This window comes from Protopterus annectens, chromosome 8.part0, assembly GCF_019279795.1.
Source record: "Protopterus annectens isolate FY-2018-M chromosome 8.part0, PAN1.0, whole genome shotgun sequence".
Classification (NCBI taxonomy): domain Eukaryota; kingdom Metazoa; phylum Chordata; order Ceratodontiformes; family Protopteridae; genus Protopterus; species Protopterus annectens.
In genome coordinates this window covers 1,023,977,185-1,024,001,859 of record NC_056741.1, presented here as the reverse complement: position 1 = coordinate 1,024,001,859, position 24,675 = coordinate 1,023,977,185, and the positions used below count along the sequence as shown (strand labels likewise).

The 24,675-nt window shown below is 40.5% G+C and overlaps 1 protein-coding gene across 1 annotated transcript in view; it reads right to left on the bottom strand.

Annotated features, from left to right (window-relative positions):
• Window positions 1–24,675, bottom strand: part of LOC122809201 (beta-1,4-galactosyltransferase 3-like) — a 415,178-nt gene that overhangs the window by 40,188 nt on the left and 350,315 nt on the right. The window lies entirely within an intron of this gene.

Below are 24,675 nucleotides of genomic sequence, written 5' to 3'. Positions count from 1 at the left end.
GTGTACAAGAACATTCCTCTCCCAGGTAAAGAAAAGACATCTGTCTTCCAGACCTTCTTGCATGGAGTCCAGGAACAGAATTTTGCCAGCTGATTGTCCAGAGAGGAGGCAAAGAGGTCTATTTCAGGAGCAGAATTTTGCCAGCTGTTTGTCCAGAAAGGAGGAGCAAAGAGGTCTACTTCAGGAACTCCCCACAAATGGGTCAATTCTTGGAAGACCCCCCCCCCCTGGTCTGCCCTTGTCCTGCTTAGTCTGTCTGCCACACAGTTTTGCTCAGATGCAATGCAGGATGCCTCTAGAGTGAAATTTTGCTGTGAGGCTAACATGGCAAGTCTCCAAGGGTGTAGAATTTGGTACCCCCTTGCTTGTTTATGTACCACATGACTGTAGTACTGTTTGTAACAATTTGAAGAGGTCCCAGGGACCAAAGATGATTCAGAGAGTTGACTGCCTTGATCAGGGCATGTAGCTCTTTTACATTTATGGGCTTCCATCTATCCTTGTTGTCCCACACACCTTGCACCTTTATCCCCAAACAAAGTCTAAGCCATCTGTGGTGACTGAATGCTTTGGAACACAGAGAGAGAAGGTAAGACCTAAATATTGGGATATCTGTTGTTTCCACCAACTGATTTCTCTTTTGACAAACCCTAGCAATGTGATCTGAAAAGACAAGCAGTGTTGGTGCTGAGACAAAAGAGACTTTAGATACCACTGTGTCTTTCTCATGTACAATCTTGCTAGGGGTATCTTGACAATCATAGAAGCCATGAGACCCAAACATCTGAGCTTTTCCCTTGCAGTGACTGAAGTTTAAGTGGAAAACCATAAAAACATATATATATATATATATATATATATATATATATATATATATATATATATATATATATATATACACCCCCCCTGTGGAAGAAAGGATCTTTGAACTGTGGTGTCAAGCTGACATCCCAGAAACACAATCCTGTGAGAGAGTCAAGAAAGACTTTTAAATGTTCACTTGGAATCCCAGCTTGTCTGAGAGATCTCTCACCCAAGAGAGACATACCTGACACTTTGAAAAAGACTCTGCAAAGATAAGCAAATTAGTTAAATATGGAAAATTTGGATACCCTATGCCTGCAATGAACTATAAATGGAGCTGAACCCTTTGTGAACTCTCTTAGTGGAGTGAACAGTTCAAAGGGTAAGGCAAAAAAAATGATAGTGTGACCAAGACACACAAACCTTAAGAAACACCTGAAACATGGAAGAATAGGAATGCGATAATATGCATCTTTTAAATCTAATGTTACAAGGAAACTTAAATGAGGAAGAAGGGGTAACAAGCTATGAAGTGACATCTTTCTGAATTTGAGCACTATCGTAAACAGGTTTAGGAAAGAATAATCCAGAAAAGGTTTCCAAGCATTTTCTTTTTTTGTCACTAAAACATCCTTGAACAAAATCAATTTCCCACATGGGAAGAGGAAACTGGTTCTATCACTCCCTGGGACAGTGTGTGAGGAAGGACAGGTAGAAACAAATGAGTCTGATCTGTAGGATGAGGAAATTCCCCCTGGAAAGGAGGAAATTCCTGTCACTGCCATCTATAACCTGGATGAACCCATTTGTCTGAAACTATCTGCTGCCAAAGAGAAAAGTAAAGATTCAGACTTTCTGGAATAAGAAAAGGCCTGCCAGGGTGGAATGGGAAGAACAAAGTCTCTAAATTTGCAATGATTATTTTGCATGGACTTGAGGGTGTTAGAGAGTGTAAAGACACCACTCCCCTCAACCTACAGACTAACATGGTCATGCAATACACTTTTGACATTAAACAAATAGACAAAATTATTAGAAGAAACAGGTGTATTTTTGAATGTGACAATGCTACTAAGGCATTGTTTGACAAAAGTATTATTTTTACTTATAGAAACAAATCCAATATCAAAATGTTACTTGAAAAGTCTGTTAGTAAGATCAAAATAGTGCCAATTACTAGAAGGTGTGGGTCAGGTCATTTTTATCCTTATATTAACACCAGTTATACAAGTTTCTTAAGGATGTTGGGACAAACTGATGCTACCAATGTTTGTACTTGCAAGACATCTAGAGTTGTCTATTTTCTTTTAGTAAGCCCTGCACATAAAGGACACTAACTATCCCAGCCAAACCACACCCTTGACGGGCTGAACTACATAAAAGGTGACCAGGCTCCCTACAGCAACTGTGGCTGACCAAAACTACTGAATCTCCCAGTTTGTACCAAACTATGTATGTCCAGCTCTTTAAAGTGTTTTTCACTATATAAATAGTCCTTTCACTCTAAGAAACTTGCTGCAGAGTGGCCTCTGTACACCTCTCTCTCTCTCTCTCTCAATAGGTCTAACTCTTCCCTACTTAACCACTGTGCTTCCCCTTATACTTTATACTTACCTAGCTGCCTCTCTTGTAAATGGTTTTAGCCCAGTACCTGTACTGCACCCCTCCTCTTTACCTACACTGAAAACATCTCTCCCTACCCCTCCTATCACTGCATATTCTTCCACAGTAACTAGCCATATTTTACTTTGGTTCATCTATAGAACTATAAACTCCAAACCTATGGACATTTCTAATAATACTTATAGCCCAGATAAAAACACAAAACTCAAAGTGCATGTGAGGCTTTAATGTCTTTCCTCATCTGCAGTTTTACTATAACTCTGGAGATTTGTTGCAGCTATTTTCTGTTGTTTCACTGTTTTCAAGCCCAGGCAGCCCCGCTCTGTTTGCTCCTCTACCCTACCCCCATTCCCAACCACCCCCAATCTCATTACATTTATCTCTGTCCTCAACCTCGTCCTCTTTCCATCATCCAATCAACACCTTCCACCATCAGCAAACTGAAAGACCCACACTATCAACCACACCCACATAACTCCTCAATCATCATGGCCCCTCCTATCCACACATATCACCACTTATTTAGTATCATTCCCTGTATGATCCATATTTTAACTCTAATCCTACTAATACAAACCACATCCATACATGCAACCATAAACCCCCAACAACCACTTTCAACACACAAACTCTTCCCATAAAACTAAACAAGCTTAGTTACTCAAACATCTCTCCCTCTCTACTAGCAGTTAATACCATTACCTCACACTGATTAAAACTACTACTGCCTACCCCCAAATTTAAATTATGTCTAGTACTACACTACAAATCCACCCCACATAAACAACAATCTCACAATAAATTTTATCTACTCCACGCATTAATACAATGTGGAGATATCCATCTAAATCAAGGCCCAATCAACACTCATACATCCACCGCTACCCAAGCTAACCAAACATTTCACCACACCCATACATCCACCACTAGACTAGCTAATCACACATCTCAACACCCACTTCACCTAGTAACAATAAATACTAATAGCATTTGCAATAAAACTACTTAATTCCACACCTGGCTAACTACCCACACCCCAAATATTATTGCAGTAACAGAAACATGGCTAAAACTTTACATTGCTGACACTGAAATTCTCCCTCCAGAATATAATATTATTCATTCAGACAGACTTCATAAAAAGGGTGGCGGTGTAGCATTAATTTAGCAAAACTCACTACAAATAACAACCTATACAAAACACATCCCCACTTTCAGTAACTTTGAGCTCCTACTTACATCCTTTCACATAAAAAGGAACAAACAAATATGCATAGCAGTAATTTATATTCTCCCAGGCCATAATATCCACATACTCAAAGAATTTTTATTTTGGATAAATCAGAATATACTGCATGAAACTATAATTCTAGGAGACACCAATATTAATCGGTTAAACTTAGATACCCCTCCCCAGCAAACAGCATAAACCTTCACAGTTTTACCCAATTCATCACTACTCCCACTCATGGTCTATCAACAGACTCTGAATCAACCCTAGACTGGATACTTGGAACCCATCCCCAAAACTACTCAAACTCAGGCACCCTGCCAAATACATTAAGTGACCCAAATACATTAAGTGACCACCTTCCAGCATATACCTATAGGACTCACCCTCAAGGAATTAAAATTCACTCATATAGAACCTCCAGGAACTTTGCCTACTTTGACCAAAGTAAGTTTATAAGTATCCTAAACTCCCAAAACTGGAACCCATTAAAAATACTCCTCTTAGATGAAGCCGTTGACTATTTCAACAAACTCTTTTAAATACTCTCAATAGTCTAGCTCCAATGCGTACTAAACAAACCAAAACTAACCATGCCCCCTGGTTAACTAAACCAACAAAACAAACTTTCTTAGAAACAAAGCATGGAAAATATGGCTGAGAGACAAAACAAAACAAAACAAACTCTACTACAAACAACTCCGTAACAAATCAAAAAAGCTAATGATACAAGATAAAAAAATATTATTTTTTTGTTAAACTGTCTACCTCATATAACAATCCCAAAAAAAAATCGGAAGTCTGTCTCCATTCTACTGAACCCAGACACCATCCAAAACCCATCCCCTGTACCAGAAAAGAAATTTCCCAAGATTTTAATACCCATCTCATCTCTACCATTCAAAAGCTAATCAAAGACTGCCCATCCAGCCCAAACACACACTTTCCACCACCAACAGAACACATTCCCTCCCCTGCAGATTACTCTAATACTCAACCAGCCATCTCCTTCACTATCCAACTTGTACCCACCTCTCTGAGCTTGAAACTCGTAAAACAACTCAAACCTTGCTCACTGCAGATAATCTTCCAGAGAATATCTGCAACTAGCAGCTAGCACAATAGCATATCCAGTTACCATTCTCATAAATCGCTCTCTCTCTGAACTCTACTATGAAAAAAATCCATTGTTACCGCACTACACAAAGGGGGGAAACTCCCATGATCTTTGTAACTACCACCCTATCTCTATACTCTCCCCACTATCAAAAATCTTGGAAAAATGTGTACACTCACAACAACTTAAACACCTCTCATGTAATGCTCTTCTATCCCCTACCCAACATAGGTTCCAGCCAGGGCATAGCACTATTACTGCCCTACTATCTTTCACTGACACTATCAACAAAGCCTTAGATGCAGGCTATCCTACCTCAGTAGTCTTACTAGACCTATCTAAGGCTTTCAACACAGTGTCACATACTAAGCTAGTAAACCAACTATCAAGACTAGGTTGCTTTCCAAAATCCCTGAACTGGTTTACCTCTTACCTACAGAACAGGGAGCAATCAGTAAGGTGGTTAAATGTACAATCATATTACCAACCTAACAATATAGAGGTACCACAAGGATCCATTTTAGATCCACTGCTGTTTAATATTTTCATCAATGACCTGCACAAAGCCCCCCTAATCCAGAATCTCATCCAATACACCAATGATTCAACACTGATATCCACCTCCAACAATTTCTTAGACCTCCTCACAGTTACACAACAGGCCTTTACTTCTATCGAATCATGGCTTATTGATGCACAACTTATGCTAAACCCCCAAAAAACAAAACTTTTACTTTTATCTACAAAATAACCTGACATTGACTTCAAAATCCTTGCTAAAGACAGCACAGAAATAGAACTAGTGAAAACAGCCAAACTACTAGGTATAACAATAGATAACAAGCGCACATATGAACCACACATCCTAACTGCAATAAAGAAAACCCACTTCAAACTAGGCAAACTATATCGCCATAAGCACTACCTTAATAAATATACCAAAACAAAACTAGCCAATACCCTACTCATCCCCTCCCTTCTACATGGTAGTGCCATTTTTTACTAATCTGCACACAACCCTTAGTAATAAATTTCAATACTGTTACAATAAAATAGCCAAATTTGCCTCCAAAAAACCACACCATTCTCATCACTGCCATGCTATCACTGAGCTAAAATGGCTAGAGTTTTCCCACCATCTACAATACACAGAACTAATCTTAGCCCACAAACTAATTTCTAAACCTAATGACTGCCCTGCCCTCAACTCAATCCTACAAACATACACCCCCACAAGAACACTAAGATCTTCCTGTAAACTGATGCTTACTGCAACTAACCCCAACAAAAGAACAGGACAATGTCTTTTCTCCAATACCATAGCCAGACTGTGGAATAACCATCTAAAATAACCCAAACTGACCACCCAAAAACTTTTATAGTAGCTCTAAAAACACATTATCTAAACAATCCATCCTGCACCTTCCTCAGGAGCAAACCACCTTAAACAGCACATTTCTCCAAATACTAAGATGACAAAACTTTGCAAAACCCAGTCTTCACATTTTACTAGTGTATTCCTACTGTACAGGATACCATAATCTTACCGAAGAAAGTGCTGTTTTTTAGTCCATGCTTTTTCTATTGATGTAACATTACAACCTTTTGGAAGGATTTTTCTAGTTCAGATTAATGTAAATCCTACGAAATGTAAATTGTAATATGTTTTCTGCCTGTTATATATGTAATACTTTAAATTGTATTTAAACATTTATCATTCTCTGTAATGCTGGTGAAGCTTTTCTCCCTGGGCATCCACTGAAAATGGATCTCTGACCCAGTGGATTTTCCCGGTCAACAAATTTTAATAAATAAATAAAATATTTGGCTTCCTGTGAGGCATGTTCAGCCTTCTATACAAGCAAAACTAAAAATGCCTTTTCCAAGCATATTTATTAACAACTGTACAGCATTAAGAAAGGTGATTCTAAAAGTACACTTGCAAGACACTCCTTGATCTGTGAGGGATTTACAAAATTTACCTTTTTTGTGATAGAACAAGTGCAGAGATCTATTTATTGTGGTGACTGGGAAAACAGGTTTCTGCACAGAGAAATGTATTGGCAACTGAAACCTGATGCTTCAAACTTTCCAGGACTTAATGACAGTGTTTCTGTTATTAGTTAATTACAAAGGAGAGCTTCTGTTGCTTAAACTTTAGATACACTTCTTTAAGGTATTAATTGAAGTTTGTCTTTTATTGTTTGATGCTGGCGAGGGAGGGGGAGGTTCACTGTCTATTTTAGTTTCATAGGTTCATAGGTAGGTACTAGACTATCTGCCCGAGGGCATTTATAAGCGTAGCCAGAGTGCATTGGCTTTCGCTGCCCCACTGATTAATTAACTGAGCCTCTGTCAAGCAGAGCCAGTGAAGTGATCCCAGGGGTGTATTTTCTGTTACCCATCTACTCATCAAGGTTTCTCTTGAACAGTGTTAATGAGGGGCTCTGCCTAATGTAGTTAGGAAGTTTGTTCCAAAGCATGGGGAGTCTCTGTGACAGGAATCTATCCCTCCAGCATGTTCTGTTTATTGTTGTAGCGAGGTTTAGCTTACTAGAGCGCGTGGCTCACAGTGACTTGGATATCTTTAGGTGGAGCATGTCTATTAGTTCTGAGTTGGACATGGCTTTGTAAGGCAGGCAGAGATCACCTCTGAGTAAGTGATATGCCACTGAGTATAGCCGGAGTTTTTTCAGTCAGGCTGCGTAGGACATATGTTTGAAGCCAGTAATCCTCTTGGTGAGGTACTTTTGTGGTCTTTCCAGCTGTTGGAAGTGTCTTGTGAGGTACATCCCAAATGGGGCTTTGTACTCTATGATGGGTCTGATGAGTGACAAGTAGAGGGGCACTATAACCTCTTTATTTCTAGATGTGAACCCTTTAGTAATTAGATGGGCCACATAGAAAGATTTCCTAACTACTTTGGCAACATGATTGTCAAAGGAGAGATTACTATCTATCTGGGTCCCCAGATCTCTTATTACCTCTTCTGTATTAAGGGGACTGCTACCTATGTGGTAATTCGTGGGTGTTTTGTTTTTCCCAAACGGGATGACTATGCATTTTTTTGCATTTAGCTTGAGGCCATAACTTTGACACCAGGTGTCCCTCTCAGTAAGGCCCTTTTGGAGGATGTTCATGTCAGCCGGAGAGACAATTATGGCTCCCAGTTTGCAGTCATCAGTGAACTTGGTTAGCCATAGTCCTCCTGTGTTTGCCTGTACTTCTGAGAAGTATATGCCAAACAGTAGGGGTCCCAGGACAGCGCCTTGTGGGACACCACTTGTGACTGGTTTAGAGTCAGACCTGGAGCCTGCTATTCTTACCGTGTGAGTTTTGTCTATAAGCCAGGTGGCAACCCATCTTATGACATAGGGGTTTATGTACAGGCTGGTGAGTTTTTCTGTAATACCCGAGTGGGGGATGGTGTTGAAAGCCTTGGCAAGGTCAAGGTAGGTTGTGTGAACCACCTTTCCATCGTCAATGGCCTTGGTGACTGTCTCGAAGAAGTCAACCAGGTTTAGTAGGCATGATCTGCCCTTAACAAAGCCGAACTGGGTCGGGTCAAGTGTTTGGAAGTTCCCAATGTCTTTGTTAATGAGTTCCATGATGATGCGCTCCATAGCCTTGCAGACCAGGCTAATCAGGCTTATGGGGCAATAGTTACCAGAGACAGTTGTGGCCCTTCCTTTGTGGAGTGGAATAACCATTGCTGTGCACCATTCTATGGGCACATAGCCTGTGAAGAGGCTGAGGTTGAACAGTGTGTTTAGGTGGGGGGGGGGGTTAGTTCGTTCAATAGTTCGTGCAAGACGCAGGCTGGTACACCATCTGGGCCCATTGACGCTGTATTTTTGGCTTTTAAAAGGGCTGTTTTCACCTGTGCATCTGTGATTTCTGGGACACTACACTTTTCCAGTATTGTTGTTGGCCCTTTTGGGGGTGAGAGGGGGTGAAGTTTGCACTGAATCTATTTGCCAGGATGTTGGCAATATCAGTAGGTTCAGTATATTTTGTGCTATTTTGCACTAGCTCAGTGCATATCTGCGAGTTGCCACTTAGATTCTTAACATAGCTAAAGAAGGCTTTGTGGTTATCTTTTGAATCCTTGGCTATTTTTCTTTCAAAGTTAGCCTTGGATGATTTTATGAGGGACCTTAGTCTTTTACTGATATAGATCATGGATGTCTTTCCTTCTAGGGATTTGCTTTTTTTCTGAACTAGTTTCCTCCTTCTATTGTATAGTCTGTTTATGGCAGGGGTCCACCAGACAGGTATCCTTCTTTTAGAGGAGTGAGTCTTGGTTTTGCTAGGGATGTCATGATCCATGCATCCTTGTAGGTGCTCATAGAGTGCATTTGTAAAGGTTTCTGCATCTTGGGCAGCATTATCCTTTAGTGTGGGGGCTGTGAAACTTACTGCCTCTGTCTTAAGTAAAGTATAGTTTGCTTTAGAAAAGTTTTTTGCTGTGGTTTCCTTAGCTGGGGGTGGTGGTGGGGTGTGGACTTCCAGAATGATTAGTTTATGGTCTGATCTAACCAGTGACGGGTTGACCTCCGGTGTGGAACACTTGTCACCCATGTTGGTGGTGACCAGGTCCAATATGTTTTCATCTCTGGTAGGGGAGTTTACCAGCTGATCCAGGGCATTTGAGTTGATGAATTCTAGGAAGCGCTGGGCCTGGGAGTTTGTACTCAAGTAGTTTTCCCAGTTAATGGTAGGGTAATTGAAATCACCCAATATCAGGGTGTTCGGTAGGACCTTCATGTTTTCCAGTGTCTGCAGAAAGGTGGAATGGTAGTCCTGGGTCATGGAGGGTGATCTGTAGCAGGCCACAATTTGCATTGCAGATTTGCCCGATGTTAGTTGCACATGGATGATCTCACAGGTATCATGCTGTGCCACTAACCTGGAGGTGTAGGTATCCTTGATGAATATGGATACACCCCCTCCTTTTGTGTTTTGGTCCGTGTTCCCTGGCTGAAATGTGTGGTATGAGTTGTAGCCCGGTAGTGCTGGGTGATCTCTGGAGCCTTGAACCAGGTTTCAGTTACTGCACAGATGTCGACATTCTCCATACTGAGGAGTGCTTCGAGCGTGTGCATTTTGAGATTTAAACTCCTGGCACTGAGTAGCATAACCCTCAGTTGTTTGTTAATTGTGCTGTTTACAGAGGTGGGTTTGACTTTTAAGCCTTACCTAAAAAAGGCACTATGGGAGCAGCAAGAGCCTTGGCCAGTGTTCAAAAGCCTAGGGGTGACAGGTGCAACCTGTCTCTTGCAAAGCAAAGTGGCTTGTAGAGCAATTCGTCCCAGACTGACAGACACTGGAATCCTGTTGAATGACACCAGAAGCTTAGCCAGTTGTTGAAATTGATCATTTTTTCTTTATACTGAAGTATCATTCTTGGTGAGGGCAGGATGCTACTCAGGGTCAGGTTCATACCCACCTGGGCTACATGATCAGAGAGCTCTTCCATGTCTTTTTTCATGTAGTCCAGGGAGGTATGTCTCAGGTCATTCACACCAGCATGAACAATGACAGAGTCATATTTGTACTTGTTCTGGAGTGACCTGAGTGATTGCGTTATGTGGCGGATTCTGGCTCCTGATAGGCAGCTAACAGTAACCTTCTCCTTGTCCAGCCTAGTGAGTGGGACGTCAGTGTGCCTGACTATAGAGTCATCTATTACTAGTGTGTTAGGTATGTTATTTTGCCTTAAGGGCTGTGATTGTGCGGCACACTGATTTTGTGTTTTATGTGTTGTCTGGTTTGTAACAGGAGGCGCAGGTTGTTTGGGTGTCAGCTTTGGAGGTCTCTGATGCTTTTGCAGGTTTTTATTTAGAGCCTCCAAGTATGATTTTGTGTATTTATATGTATTTTTTACCAGTGCTGGTTTAGTAGGTCTATGTGTGGCTGGAGGTGTGGTGCAAGTGTTAACCTTCTCCTCTTGACTGTCTGTTCCAGTCTTGGGTGGAGAGAGCTTAGCCTCCAGTTTGGCTGTATGATTGCATCTCTCAAATATGTTAGTGTTTTGTGGTAGGAGGAGAGGGTTGTCTGTGTACATGAGGCAGTTGAAACATTGCCTCAGGATACTCAGATTCACCAGCTGGACTGGAGAGTACACCTGAAATTGCCATTTGGTCATGCCTGAATAGTAGGGTGAGCTGCTTAGTTGCTTGGTTGGTGAGGGGTGAATAAAGAGCCTTGCCCTGCTGGGCAATCAAGTGTCAGGGTATATTAGTGCTTGCTATTAGGTCTGAGCAAGTGCTGGACTGTAGGATGCTTTAACTTACTTCTTAGTTAGGCTGTCCACAGTTCTGAAGAAGTCTGGATAAGACAAAAGCGCTTAACAGTGGAGTTAATGCTATTTATATTAAAGAGTACTTTGGTTCTGGCTGTTTAACTGGTGATTTTTTGTTTTTTATTGGATTTTTGTCTTCTGGTCCTGGTTTTGGTCTGAGTTTTATTTTAGTGACATGAATCAACACAAGGCCAATGTCCTTTGCTGATGTAAGGCTTAGTTAAGGTTAAGTAACCACCTCAGTACTGTAAGTAGGTTTCATAGGTTCATAGGTTGGTACTAGGCTATCGGCCCTAGAGCCTATACAAGCCTAGCCATAACAATTCCCTGGCTATTTCTTCCCACAGTATTTACTTCCCTGGACCCCTGTCTAGCAGAGCGACTGACGTGATTCCAGGGATGAATTTCCTATCTCCCATCCAATCATCAAGGTTCCTTTTGAAAACTGCCAAAGATGAGCTCTGCTTGACATGTATGGGCAGCCTATTCCAGAGTCTGGGGAGTCTCTGGGTCAGGAACCTATGCCTCCAGCATGTTTTGTTCATTGTGATGACAAGGTTTAGTTCCCTGGAGCATGTGTCTCTGAGGAGTTGGGATTTTTCTAAGTGTAGCATGTCCAACAACTCTGGGTCTGACATGGCCTTGTATGTTAAGCAGAGATCACCTCTGAGTAGACGATATGCGACAGAGTATAGGTGGAGTTTTTTTAGATGGTCAGCATAGGGCATCTGCTTTAGGCCTGTGATTATTTTAGTGATTTATTTCAGCAGCCTTTCCAGTTGTTGCAGATCTCTTGAGAGATACATACCAAACGGGGCGTTGTATTCTATAATGGGTCTAATGAGGGATGAGTACAGTGGGACAATGACCTCCTTTTTTCTAGATGAAATCCCTTAGTGATGATGTGTGCCACATAGAAGGATTTTCTGACTGTTGTGGCGATGTGGTTATCGAAGGTGAGACCACTGTTCACCTGTGTCCCTAAGTCTCTTATCACACTTTCAGTGTTTAGTGTACTGCCACCCATGTGGCAATTCACGGGTACATGTTTTTCCCAAAGGGGATAACTATACATTTCTTGGCATTGAGCTTGAGCCCATGGCTCTATCACCAAGCATCTGTTTCTGTAAGGCCCTTTTGTAGAATATCCACATAATTTGGGGATTCAATAATGGATCCCAGTTTGCAGTCATTTGCAAACTTTGCTAGCCAGAGTCCCTTAGTGTTGGCCTGTACTTCAGAGAAGTAGATGCCAAACAAGAGCGGTCCCAGGACTGAACCCTGAGGTACTCCACTTGTCACTTGTCTGGAGGTGGATTTGGAGTCAGCTGCTTTTACAGTGTGGTTTCTGTCAGTAAGCCAGTTGGCAACCCATCGAGTGATGTAGGGATTAATGCCCAGCTTAGTAAGTTTATCTATGATTCCAGAGTGCGGGATGGTGTCAAAGGACTTGACGAGGTCCAGATAGGCCATGTGGACCACCTTACACTTGTCCACACCTCTGGAGACTGATTCAAAGAAGTCAATCAGGTTCAGAAGACAAGATCGGCCCTTCACGAACCCAAACTATGTGGGGTTTAGTGTTTGAAGGTTGCCAATGTCTTTGTTTATAAGTTCTATGATAATATGTTCCACGGCCTTGCAGATCAAGCTTGTCAGACTGATGCGGTGGTAGTTCCAGGGATCCAAGGTGTATCTCTCCTTGTGGAGTGGGATAACTGTAGCTGTACACCACTCAGTGGGCATGAAGCCTGAGGTGAGGCTATGATTAAACCTGACACTTAGGTGAGGTGCCAGTTCATTTTGTAGTTCATGTAGTACACAGCCTGGGATATCATCTGGCCCCATGGATGCTGTATTCTTAGCTTTGGAGAGTGTGTTTTTTACCTGTGTGGCCATTATTACCTGAATTTGGCAATCTTTCGGTATTGAGATGGGCCTTTTAGGGGGTGAGAGGGGGTGACGTTTGCACTGAATTGAGCTGCCAGGATATTGGCAATATCCTTGGGATCAGTATATTTAATGCCATTCTGTTGTAGCTCAGAGCAGATCTGAGCATTGCCATTTAGATTCTTGACATAGCTACAGAATGCCTTGTGGTTGTCTTTGGAATCTTTGGCAATTTTACTTTTGTAACTAGCTTTGAAGGATTTTATGAGGGATCTCAGCTTCTTACTGAGGCAGGTAAGGGAGTTTTTTGCATCCTGGGATTTTCCTCTTTTCTGCAACAGTTTCTTCCTTCTTTTGTTATAGAGTTTGTTTATGGCAAGGGAACACCAGATTGGCTTCCTGTTTTTGGAGGAGAGCGTCTTGGTTCTATTGGGGATGGCACGATTCATGCATGAGTGGATGTGCTAGTGCAGTGCCTTAGAGTAGGATTCAGCAGTTGAACTTTCAGTTCCCGTCTGCATGGGTGTCATGAAGTTTGTCACTTTTGACTTGAGTAGCATAAAGTTGGCTTTGGAGAAGTTTTTTTTACGGAGGTTTCCTTATTGGGGGTGGGGGTGGGATGTGGATGTCAAGGGCGATTAGCTTATGGTCAGATCTGATCAAAGAGGGGGTGACCATAGGTGTGGAACATTGATTTCCCATGTTGGTAATGACCAGGTCTAGGATATTGGAACCCCTGGTGGGACTAAGGATTAGTTGATCCAGGGCATTGGAATTTATGAATTCCAAGAACCGTTGGGCAAAGATGTTGGTACACAAGTAGTTTTCCCAGTTAATGGCAGGATAGTTGAAATCACCCAGTATTAGGGTGTTTGGTTGTATCTTAATATTTTCCAGTATGTTTAGAAAGGTGTAGTGAGAATCTTGGGGCATGGTGGGGGATCTGTAGCAAGCTATAATTTAGATTGCAGTCTTACCTAGTGTTAGTTGCACCTGTAGAATTTCATACACATTGTGATGGGTAACTAGCCTGGTGTTGTGGATATCCTTGGTGAATATGGGCACTCCTCCACCTTTAGTGTTTCAGTCCTGGTTTGGTGGCCGAAATGTGTGGTAAGAGTTGTAGCCTGGTATTGCAGGGGTGCTCTCTGGAGCCTTGAACCAGGTCTCAATTACTGCACAGATATTGATGTTCTCCATTTTTAGGAGTGCCTCAAGAGAGTACATTTTGAGGTTTAGACTTTTAGCATTGAGTAGCATTACCTTCAGATTTTGCATGCTTGCACCTGTTACAGTGGTGGTTTTGTCCTTTGAACTTTGCCTAAAAAAGGCACTATAGAGGTGGCAAGAGCCATAGCCAGTAACCTGAATCCCAGGGGCGACAGGTGCAGACCATCTCTTGCCTAGCATCGTGGTCTGTCTATCATGTCATCCCCGGCAGACAGATACTGGATCCCTTTTGAATGACAGCAGAAGCTTAACCAATTGTTGAAGTCAATCATTTTGTCCTTATACTGTGGTATCATTCTGGGTGAAGGCAGGATGCTACTCAGGGCTAGAGTCATCCCTGCCTGGGCCACATGATCCAAGAGCTTTTCCATGTCTCTTTTCATGTAGTCCGGAGAGGTACATCTCATGTCATTCACTCTAACGTGGACAATGACAGCGTCATATTTGTACTTGTTGTGGAGTGACTTGAGTACATGAGTTATGTGGTAGATCCTGACACCCGACAGGCAGCTGACTGTAATTTTCTCCTTGTTTAGCCTGATGAGTAGGACATCAGTGTGCCTGACTATAGAGACTCCTATAACTAAAGTGTTGGGTATGTTGTCTTGCCTTAGGGGCTATTGTTGGGTTGCACACTGCTGTTGTGAGCTATGTGACACTTTGACTGTGATTGGTGTTTGTTTGTGTTTCAGCTTTGGAGGTCCTTGTTGCTTGGGCAACTTAATGTTAAGGGCCTCCGCATATGTGGGTTTAGTGTTGCTATGTGTGAGTGTTGGTGGTATGGGTTTAGAAGGGCTATGTGTTGCTTGAGGTGTAGTGTGGGTGTTAACCTTCTCCTCTTGACTGTCTAGCACAATCTTGGGTGGAGAGAGCTTTGCTTCCAGTTTGGCTATGTAAGTGCATCTCTCACAGATTGTAGTGTTGGGTAGTAGGAGGAGAGGGTTGTCTGTGTACATGAGGCAATTGCTGCAATGCCCCAGTATGCCCAGATTCATGAGGTGGACAGGGGAAATCAAATGAAGCTAACCCTTGGACATGCCTGGGTTGGTGGGTTTTTTTTGTAAAGTACAAGAGCTGTTTTCCCTTACCTTAGCAAGGCACTTTGCAATTACAGGCTGTTTAGTACTTACGATTAATTTCTCCTTATTAACAAGGAGAGTTGAGTGCTTGTATCAGTTTAAGACTTTCTAGTGCTTTCCAGCAGGTTTTAAAGCAAGTGCTAGTCACGGGGATGCTTAAAGGTAAGATGAAAAAAAAATGGTTTATCCTAAACACTGCAGTGTGCACTAGATGAGTTAGATGTGAAAGTAGATAACTTAAGTTTCACCTGTCTAAAAAGTTAAGTTTTAGTGGAGAGTCACTATTTTTAAAACAGCAACATAGATTGAAAGGGGGTGTCACTTTTGTATTCTGGTACTATGAAATACTGTAGGATGGCCAATAAATTTAAATAGTTGAAGGGGGGGGGGGTGATTTCACAAAATGATAATTTTGTGCTTACTCACACAAGCCAGTAAAAACAGAGAGGAAATGAGATATATGGTCAAATTAACATAAGGGGAAGGCAACTAGAAAGACAGTGGTGTTTAAGAACACTACAATTACCGGTGAGAGGGTGGGGAAAAAATTCTGCCTGACTCACAAGAGACAGAGCTGTGGTCTCTTTTCAAGTTTTAATATGCAGTTAAAAGCAGAATACAAGTAAAGCACAAGGTAAATAAAACAAATCACAGTATTCAAAATATTAAAAGGCAATAAAGTAATACAACAAAAAAAAAGCAAACTAACCTTTCCCTCACAGCAAAGTGTAGCAGAGTTTGGGTTAGCCTTTCTAGTAAAGCTCTGAAAGGTTTGAAAAGTATGGCATCTTTTTATATAAACACATAACCAAAAACTTCATGCCACCATCCAAATTCTCATTATTCACTGTTTATGACTGTGGCCCCTCCAGAGATCAAAAGAGATATGGAAATTCACAGAAGCAAACTAGAATGCATAAGAAAGTACCAGGGTGAGTATGCATGCTGTCATGAAAAATGTCTATGTTGGCATTGTAATAGTTGTAGCCATTAAAAATAATTCTACATTGCTTTTATATAGCAGTGCCACATCTGTCAGTACTGGCATAGGTCAAGGGTAGTAGTATGGCTATATATTATTAGATGTCCACTTCAGCATGCCTTTTGCTGTGTATTTGGACAAGTGGGTCATTGTGTTAAGCATATGTGCATGGAAATAGTTAAGATGGCTATAGGTTCAATTCTCCACCCTTCAAAAAATAATTGTAGTTACAGCAAAGTATATCAGTTATCCCTCCACTGCAAAGTTCATACATGTAATATCTGCAACTAGTAGTAGTTTGTTTGGGAGTTCACAGTATACAGTAGACATGTGGCAAAATATTAATTGTGGTATTAGCATGTTTATTATGTATATTTGCAGTTTTATTATAGAGAAGACTCAAATAGCATCACTGACCACTGGCACAGATGTGTTCCTTGAGAAATAGCTCCTGCAATTAGCATTTTACCATGTTAGACAGCATGTGAGGATGGCTTTTGGTGCAGCCCCCCACCCATATGTTATAGTGAGACAGAGGGTGATGACATACCTGTGTTACATCTTACTATTAAAAGGTTATTATGCTTTACTGTATCAGTATCAACATAGTTCAGAATTCAATACTAATTTTGTTTGGATTTCTCTTTCCCTGCCTCTTTGATGCCATCCTTTCACTTTCATGTATATTTTTGTTTCTCTCCATTTATTTTACTGTTATATGCAGCAATAGAGCACCTGAACCTCTCCCACTGGCAAGGCATGACATCCCCCCATAGGTGGCAGTAGTTATACCACCACCAACATCACCACCAGAGGCATCCAGCATATCTAGGTTCCAGGCTGCCACAGTTACTTTCTTACCTCCTTCACCACCTGTGTCAGGTAGCCCTATCAGTAAAAGCGGAGGTGAAAATTTTGTCACCCATCCAGAGCTGCCAAAGCTGGTGGAGAGAGAGAGAGAATAAATTAGGTGGCTTGATGCCAGCATCAGCCGTACCAAGACCATGCTCTGGCAACTCAGGGCTGACTCCTCCTTCTCAGCCAGAACCCAATGGTGACTGTTACCAGTGTAATAAGTAATTTTGCACTGAGTCTAAAACACCCAATCCTATCCCACAACATGGTGTTCTCTTTCCCTTTTGTGTCCATGCCCACCCCTGTTGGATTAACAATCTCCCCTTCATTACTGTCTCCCTTCTGTTTGTCTGTCTCCTTCACTGTTGTGTTCCCCCTCTCTCATTGTTTTACCTTCACACCCTGACAGCCATATTTGTATTTCCCTGCTGCCTAACCTCCATTTCGTACAAGCTTCTTACTTTCTGAACTTTGTTCCAAACACACCATTCTCTATAAAAAATAAATATAAATAAAATAAAAGGACACCTATCTCACAAAAAAAAATACTCCAGTACCAGTCAACTTCCCACACATCTGACTAATGTGCACGATTTTCTCCTACTGTTTGATGTGTTCATCATAAAAACTGTACTTTTCTGGCAAATCACTACGGATTGTAGTCATTAAGTAATTACATCTATTGTATTTGTTCAGGATTATTCAGCTAAGAAGTTGGGAGGTGTGTTCCTATCACATCTCCATCCTGCTCATTCTTTATGTGCTCATTTTCCATGTTTATCTCTGTCCTATATTTCTATTCACAGCCTTTAATTTTGTCAGAAAATAAATAATCACATCACATACATGCCCAAAATGAGCTTATTATAAAAAAAAAATCACCTTTCTGTGGTCAGACGTTATGCAATGGGTGGCAGAGAACAATGTTGATGTGCATGTATAACTAACAAGAAATTGCACTCCTTTTGCTATGGCAAAAATGAAATTCAGTCCTTGTCATTCACTATGGATCATGTCATCAGTCACATAAATGAGCTGAGTGGCACTGCATGTCACTATGTAAATCTGAAATTAGGTAAGCTAAAGCCTTTAGTATAACTGTTTTCATGGCTCAGTTTACTCATGAAGGGATTTGTATGGTATCAATGCAGTGGATAGAGGAATCTTATTCTCACTGAGGGTTGTACATTGTTTCAGTTTACATTCTGTAAATTTTTTACATTGCACTATGTTTTCTGCCACCTTCAGACTGTGTACTTCCATGGCTCCCATGTTAATGCTCTGGAAGACAGACTCTCACTAGGAAAGACATATGTTCAAATCCCTTGATGTATTCATCATAAAAAGTGTACTTTTCTGACAAATGAAGTCATTAAATAATTACAACTATTACTAGATTTGTTCAGGATTGTTTACTAAGAAGTTGAGAGGTGTGTTCCTATCCCACCTCCATTCTGCTCATTCTTTATTTGCTCACCTACCCTGTGCTCACTTTCCAATCTTTCCTTACTTACTGTCAGTGTGCAAATGTGCTACTTTCCCCTGGAATGTGCATTTTTTGACACCTTCCATCTGTGTGCTTCTGTGGCACTCCTTGTGAAGGAACTGAGGATATAATGTAAGTAGACTCAGCTGATGAGACAACTCCCTCCAGAGTTTCCAATTTTTTAATTTTTATGACATTCACATTATAGTACAGGTCCATTGATCAAATTCTGATGTTGTCATGACTGGTGCAAGTTGGTACATCATGGAACTTTACTAAATCCACTGCTCATTCACATGTTATCATGATACCTTCTCTATTGTGTTTTGCCACCTATTCAGGCAGGCAGCTCCCTTTCTGTCCATCTCTGTAGTTTCTGTTGGTATAGTGAAACCTCTATACTATTCATTTAGCCATCTCTGAGATTTTCACTTTCATGGAACCTTTCTCTGTGTATATATTGTTGGAAATTATGTCAATACATAGTCAACATAGTTCTTCCTCCTGTGCATATAAACTGGTGACATCCCCCATAGATGCTTGTGCACATTCAGTGTCTATCTCTGCTCCTTGTCCTTTAATCCATGCACAAGGTAGTATAACATGATTAGGTGCATGTGCACATTCAGTGTCTATCTCTGCTCCTTGCACTTTAATCCATGAACAAGGTAGTCTAACATGATTTGGTGCATGTGCACATTCAGTGTCTATCTCTGCTCCTTGCACTTTAATCCATGAACAAAGTAGTCTAACATGATTTGGTGCATGTGCACATTCAGTGTCTATGTCTGCTCCTTGCACTTTAATCCATGAACAAGGTAGTCTAACATGATTTGGTGCTTGTACACATTCAGTGTCTATCTCTGCTCCTTGCACTTTAATCCATGAACAAGGTAGTCTAACATGATTTGGTGCTTGTACACATTCAGTGTCTATCTCTGCTCCTTGCACTTTAATCCACGAACAAGGTAGTCTAACATGATTTGGTGCTTGTACACATTCAGTGTCTATCTCTGCTCCTTGCACTTTAATCCATGAACAAGGTAGTCTAACATGATTTGGTGCGTGTGCACATTCAGTGTCTATCTCTGCTCCTTGCACTTTAATCCATGCACAAGGTAGTCTAACATGATTTGGTGCTTGTGCACATTCAGTCTCTATCTCTGCTCCTTGCACTTTAATCCATGAAGAAAGTAGTCTAACATGATTTGATGCTCGTGCACATTCAGTGTCTATCTCTGCTCCTTGCACTTTAATCCATGAACAAGGTAGTCTAACATGATTTGGTGCTTGTGCACATTCATTGTCTATCTCTGCTCCTTGCACTTTATTCCATGAACAAGGTAGTCTAACATGATTTGGTGCTCGTGCACATTCAGTGTTTATCTCTGCTCCTTGCACTTTAATCCATGAACAAGGTAGTCTAACATGATTTGGTGCTCGTGCACATTCAGTGTCTATCTCTGCTCCTTGTACTTTAATCCACGAACAAGGTAGTCTAACATGATTTGGTGCTCGTGCACATTCAGTGTCTATCTCTGCTCCTTGTACTTTAATCCACGAACAAGGTAGTCTAACATGATTTGGTGCTTGCACACATTCAGTGTCTATCTCTGCTCCTTCCATGAGTAAGGTAGTCTAACATGATCTGGCCTTTGGTCTGCACTGTGATAAGGATCTGCTTATCACATAAAATGGCCTGGCCACATACATAGATAATGTGCATCAAACCTCATTGTTCATACAGTGTAAACAGTTCTGTCTTGAAAGCGATCATGGATGCTAAGTTTCTGAATACCAAGAATGAAGTGCTGTTAAAAAATAAGAAATAATTGTCATTTACTCTTTTTGCTTAAAATTAACCTTGCATAGATAATTTCTTTTCCTTCTTCTTCTTCTTATTTTTTGATCATAAAGAAATAGTACAATTTTGTAATAAGAATAAAGACATAATTTTTGAAGGTAGCAACAATTTATGACTGAAAAAAATCATATTTTCTGTCATGCACACAGGGGTATTATGTATAACAGTTCTCTGTTTTCAGGGTACAGAACCTGGATTTGATAACTGTTTTATATATCTTATGGTGCTGTGTTATGTAATTCTTATTATTTATTTTATTTACATTTGTTTACCAGGTAGTGTCCGACTGGGATAGTATCCCGTTTTCAGTGGATACCCAGGAAGAAAAGCTCCACAAACAGTTAACAAATACAAATAACAAATATAGAGTTACATATATGCCCATAAAAGTTTTTTTACAGTATATTACAAAAGTTGTGAAAAAAATAAATGAGAAATAATATGTCATAGTAACGAAATTGAGCATGTATACCACAGAAAATCTTGTTAACTGGGTGAAAATTTGAGACAGAAACAGTGAGCATGCCTAATGAAGAGATTTAAGCACATGTAGAGTGTAAAAGTGACTAACAAAGAGAAAATAAGAAGTACTAAAAGTAAATCAAATAAAAAAAAAAACGTTTGGAGATGATCAACTATAACACTGAAGAAATAGAAAACAGCCAGCTATAGAGAGAATAGATGGGTGTAAGTTATCCAGGGGTATTACAATGGCAGAGCCACTTGCTTTTTAGATATTCTTTTAATTTTGTTTTAAAGAAGGAAATGCAGGGAGTGTTTTGTAAGCTTAAGGGTAGGGGATTCCAAGACTTTTGTGAGCAGAGTTCTATCGGAAGATCTAAGGGATCTGCTGGTTACCTGTAGTTGGAGTAGGGTAGTAATTGTGGGACAGCTATTTGGGTAGTATATGATTTTTATGAGCAAGAGTAAGTTGGTTTAGTGTTAACAGGTTGGGGATTTCTAGCCAGTTGAGTTGTAGAAGAGCAGAACAATGGTGGGCTTTATAGGGTTGATTGGTGGCAAACTTAGCAGTTTTGTTACAGCAAGTTTCTAGATTATGAAGATCAGTCTTGATTAACTTGGTGTAGCAGCAATAGTTGTATTTTTTTGCTTGTCTGCCCACTTCTAGAAATAAATTCCAGTAATATGGATCTTAAAGCCTTAAAGGAATCAATATTGCCAGTTATTTTCTTTAGGATATAGAGATTAGTAGCTGATTCAACATTATAACATAATGTTAACATATCTAATGTCAGAGCTGGAGTAGGTAACAAAATAACAGCCTGGGTAAAAGATTAGCTTCCCGTAGCAAAGAGCACAGTAATCATGGAAACTTAAAAAATGCATTGGCTAGCTAGGTATTTCACTAGACAAACTAGCCCTGAGATTCAGACAGGCTTTCTGCACTGCAGAAGCCTTTATTCAAAAGGTCCCCTCGGTGTGGTAAGCCTGAGCAATGCAGTCACTGCTGTCTCACTACTGTGGTATGTGGGCACCAGCTATAGCATGAATAGTAGTTACACTGGTAAGATGCATGCAAATGTGACAGTCTGTGGGCTTGGGTGATGGTCATGTGCTTTCCCCATGGAATGAGGATACCACCATAACTGGTGGAGCAATTATTTAGAGGTACGAATGTGGCTGTATGGATAAGTTTGTGTGTGTGTGTGTGTGTGTGTGTGTGTGTGTGTGTGTGTGTGTGTGTGTGTGTGTGTGTGTGCATCTGTGTGTGTACATGCATGAATGTGTGAACATGCATGTGGCTGTGTGAATGACTGATTACATGAGTGTTAGCATGTCTGAAGGTTGTAGGAGTGGATGTGTGTGTGTGTGTGTGTGTGTGTGTGTGTGTGTGTGTGTGTGTGTGTGTGTGTGTGTGTGTGTGTGTGTGTGTAAGAGAGCACTTGCATGTGCATGCACACAAGTGGGAGGCTGTCTGTGTTACAACGATGCATGGGGTAATAGGGGGGAACACTAGTGACGATGCATTGTTCAATGCACAGATGTGGTAATTAGCCACTAATGAAATGTTTTGCAGTGCAGATTACCATTTCTCTGAATCAGAGAATATAGCCGTCACACTGAATGGCAGGCCTGAGGTAGTCAGAGCTGGAGGTTGTAAATTTTCTGAATCCTAGGGACAGTGTCTTCTCAGAAATAACCATAATGCCTAGTTAAATAGCTTAGACAGAATCACACAGTAGGCAAATGTAAGTAGTAGGAATCAAATCCAGGGTGACTGCATTGTCAGAGTCTAACAAAACATCCTCTTAATTCTCTATGCCAAATAGTCAAGCTAAATATCCACTGCAAAACAGCATAAAATATAACTGAGAAAGTTTAGTGCTCAGTATTAAAGTTTCTCTTCCTTAATATATGTAAAGCTGGCACTTATATTTATCCCTTAATACCATTAATGTCTGTATAGCAAACATTTTAGCAATAACCCATGACTGGGTGTGGGTATTGCAGGATTTACCCATGGCTGGCATGATTTGATCACAAGGGTGAAACCCATAAATGAGTGAATACAGAACTATGGTTAATAATTTTTAAAATGAAGGCCATATCCCATGGAAGGAGAATGACTCAGATTTACACAAAGTCTAGAAGCAGGTAATGTACTTTTACTAAGAAGAGACAACTTTGTTCCATGAGCGATGATTTTATAACTACATCTATGACTTTTTCAAAGCCATTTGCAGAAGATTTTGATTACATGGAAGTGATATTTCAATAGAAGCCCATCCTAAATTCTAAGAAAAAATATTCCCTTTCCATATAAAATGGCTTATTTCCTTCATGTCAGAATCTTTAACCCAGCACAGGTTTTAGAATACTATCAGTACTTGAAATAGTTGTGAAAGCATTCAGTAGCTATGCAATGGGTGCATCCAAATACTTAAAAAACCTGTTCAAACTGACTGCCAAAACAAAAAGAAACAAGAGATGTCAGTAGGAGAGGAGGTGATAATGGTAGGAATTACCAAAGGCTCATAAATTTTGCTTTAGAAAAATTCATACTGAGACATTTGTTGCAGAAAGGGTAGATGAAGGTTAGATTCTGAAAGCTTTCCGTTTGTATGTTTTTACACCAATAAATCGTTGAGTGTGAGCGTGTCTATGCTGGATTTTTTTTTTGTGAACATTAGTTGCAGAACCAGTAATACAATGCAGATATATCAAGGGCTTACTTTCTTCCACATATGTGAATTTGTCAGAAAACCCTTTGCTACAACCGTCAGCAAACAGCATGTTTTTATAGACAAGCTAAGAGAAATTATTTTAATGTAAATGAGAAAGAAAAGAGAACCCAAGACTGCTCTTTTGGGTACTTCACAGATAATGAGAAGTGAACAGCAAAGTGTTTTGTAAACCATAACCCCAAAACTTCTTTTGGTTAGATAGCTGCATAACAGCTAAGTTACTCTGGCCTGTACTATGCACTTCAAGTTGTACAAGAAGGGAAGTGTGGGAAGCAGAATCAAAACATTTGGTAGGTCAAAGGTCAATAAACAGGATGCTTGCTATTAGCCACACCCCACAGCCTTGTAAATTATGTCAGTAAAAGAGAGTAATGCAGTGTTTGACTATGCCCTCTCATGAAGCCATGCAGCTTTTCAGACAGCAGTTCTTGAAAATATTCACATTTCATGTATTCATATACAAACTCAGCACCACCTATATCTCTGCTTCCAATCTTGGGATAGCACTTAGCTATAACTCTTATCACCCCCCCCCCCGTTTTCTTTTTCCTTCCATGACATTCTTATCTGACTCATTTTCCATCCTTACATCTGACACACCTAATCTCCACTCTTCCTCTCCTTGTCTGGTACCTTCACTTGCTATCTGCATTATACATTAGCACTCCAAGTAGTGTAGAGCCTCATAAAATTGTGCAAACTATACCATATGTAAACTATTTCTTGCACCATGAGTGGAATTGTTTTTACTATGTATAACTAACTGTTCATATGTCATATTGCCATTGAATATAAATTTGTCATTTCTGGTTTCTGTATCTTTCAAGACCTTAAGGCACCCAAGGTCTCAAGTCTACTTCTTTGCCAAGTGCTTTACTTTACAAAATATTCCATTTAATCCTATGTTAAATGTTGATTGTTGTACTATAACATTAATCTGAAGCTTTTTCCCCCCTGGCCTCCACTGAGGATTTTAGCCAAGTGAGAGTATCCCGGTAAACAAA